General features: G+C 39.8%; 3 non-coding genes across 3 annotated transcripts; all 3 read left to right on the top strand.

The window, feature by feature from the left end:
• The first annotated feature begins 478 nt into the window (after positions 1-478).
• On the top strand, positions 479-550 carry TRNAC-GCA (transfer RNA cysteine (anticodon GCA)). The gene has a single exon. It is a non-coding gene; the product is annotated as a tRNA-Cys (tRNA).
• A 1,043-nt stretch (positions 551-1,593) lies between these two features.
• Positions 1,594-1,665, top strand: TRNAC-GCA (transfer RNA cysteine (anticodon GCA)). Its single transcript has one exon. It is a non-coding gene; the product is annotated as a tRNA-Cys (tRNA).
• Positions 1,666-2,237: 572 nt separating this feature from the next.
• Positions 2,238-2,309, top strand: TRNAC-GCA (transfer RNA cysteine (anticodon GCA)). The gene has a single exon. It is a non-coding gene; the product is annotated as a tRNA-Cys (tRNA).
• Positions 2,310-2,500: the final 191 nt, after the last annotated feature.

Below are 2,500 nucleotides of genomic sequence, written 5' to 3'. Positions count from 1 at the left end.
AGAGAACTACGGTAATCAAAATATCCCGTTATGCTGCAGAATCGTAGTAACTTGGTGAAAGTTCACATGCTCCCTCCAAGCAACCACATTTCTGAAGTGTTCTTTTCTATACATATCCAAAGTAAATTTGTTTTTTCTTTCCATACGTATTTTAAAGGATCCTGCAAAAGAACAGCAAAAGCTACAAAATGTCTACAATGTAAGTCCTCCACTCAAATTAGCAAAGCAGAAGAACTTTGGGCTTCTACATCTGCTGCCAAATACACATGTGCTGGGGTCTAATGCACTTCCTGACGATTAACGCATTTCCAAGCTGCCTACAATATTAATTCAATTTGCATGCAACCTGGATTTAGTACTGTCTCATTGACCATCTCTAGTCTCTAAGAGTTATCATTTAACTCTGTCCAACCTAATTGTTTTCATGGTCTACATGAGAGAAACTATTTAAAATGGTCAGAAAAGCTGAACAGAGCGTGGGGGTATAGCTCAGTGGTAGAGCATTCGACTGCAGATCGAGAGGTCCTTGGTTCAAATCTGAGTGCCCCCTTGATATGATCTAGCTCTTTGCTCTTTCTCTAATCTCTTTACATAAACCAATACTCTCAAGGCAGTAATAAAGAGAACTACAATAATCAAAATATCCCGTTATGCTGCAGAATCGTAGTAACTTGGTGAAAGTTCACATGCTCTCTCCAAGCAAAAACATTTCTGAAGTGTTCTTTTCTTTACATATCCAAAGTAAATTTGGTTTTTCTTTCCATACGTATTTTAAAGGATCCTGCAAATGAACAGCAAAAGCTACAAAATGTGTACAATGTAAGTCCTCCACTCAAATTAGCAAAGCAGAAGAACTTTGGGCTTCTACATCTGCTGCCAAATACACATGTGCTGGGGTCTAATGCAGTGGCAGAAATGGCAACTGCAGAATGAGAAGTTTCTGGGTCTGACGAAAGTGTCTCTTGCGGCCATGGTCCGTAACATGCTCATCATTCTAGCTTTCATGCAGATTATTATGCAAATTGTGAGCGTCATGGAAGTGGGACATTCAAATACACTTCCTGACGATTAACGCATTTCCAAGCTGCTTACAATATTAATTCAATTTGCATGCAACCTGGATTTATTACTGTCTCATTGACCATCTCTAGTCTCTAAGAGTTATCATTTAAAGGGGAACTGAAGAGAGAGGTATATGGAGGCTGTCATGTTTATTTCCTTTTAGACAATACCAGTTGCCTGGCAGCCCTGCTGATCCTCTGCCTCTAATACTATTAGCCATAGCCCCTGAACAAGCATGCAGCAGATCAGGTGTTTCAGTGGTTTAGACTTATAAGTCTGATCTGACAAGACTAGCTGCATGCTTGTTTCTGGTTTTAATCAGACACTACTGCAGAGAAATAGACCAGCAGGGCTGCCAGGCAACTGGTATTGATTAAAAGGAAATAAACATGACAGCCTCCATATACCTCTCTCTTCAGTTCCCCTTTAACTCTGTCTAACCTTAACAAACTCCAAGTTAACGCTTGAAATGTTTTCATGGACTACATGAGAGAAACTATTTAAAATGGTCAGAAAAGCTGAACAGAGCGTGGGGGTATAGCTCAGTGGTAGAGCATTCGACTGCAGATCGAGAGGTCCTTGGTTCAAATCCGAGTGCCCCCTTGGTATGATCTAGCTCTTTGCTCTTTCTCTAATCTCTTTACATAAACCAATACTCTCAAGGCAGTAATAAAGAGAACTACGTTCATCAAAATATCCCGTTATGCTGCAGAATCGTAGTAACTTGGTGAAAGTTCACATGCTCCCTCCAAGCAACCACATTTCTGAAGTGTTCTTTTCTTTACATATCCAAAGTAAATTTGTTTTTTCTTTCCATACGTATTTTAAAGGATCCTGCAAAAGAACAGCAAAAGCTACAAAATGTCTACAATGTAAGTCCTCCACTCAAATTAGCAAAGCAGAAGAACTTTGGGCTTCTACATCTGCTGCCAAATACACATGTGCTGGGGTCTAATGCACTTCCTGACGATTAACAGATTTCCAAGCTGCCTACAATATTAATTCAATTTGCATGCAACCTGGATTTATTACTGTCTCATTGACCATCTCTAGTCTCTAAGAGTTATCATTTAACTCTGTCCAACCTTAACAAACTCCAAGTTAACGCTTGAAATGCTTTCATGGACTACATGAGAGAAACTATTTAGAATGGTCAGAAAAGCTGAACAGAGTGTGGGGGTATAGCTCAGTGGTAGAGCATTCGACTGCAGATCGAGAGGTCCTTGGTTCAAATCCGAGTGCCCCCTTGACATGATCTAGCTCTTTGCTCTTTCTCTAAACTCTTTACATAAACCAATACTCTCAAGGCAGTAATAAAGAGAACTACGTTAATCAAAATATCCCGTTATGCTGCAGAATCGTAGTAACTTGGTGAAAGTTCACATGCTCCCTCCAAGCAACCACATTTCTGAAGTGTTCTTTTCTTTACATATCCAAA

The sequence above is a fragment of the Hyperolius riggenbachi genome, chromosome 7, assembly GCF_040937935.1.
Source record: "Hyperolius riggenbachi isolate aHypRig1 chromosome 7, aHypRig1.pri, whole genome shotgun sequence".
Classification (NCBI taxonomy): domain Eukaryota; kingdom Metazoa; phylum Chordata; class Amphibia; order Anura; family Hyperoliidae; genus Hyperolius; species Hyperolius riggenbachi.
The sequence above is the reverse complement of the archived record's forward strand: the minus strand, read 5'-3'. Positions and strand labels throughout refer to the sequence as shown.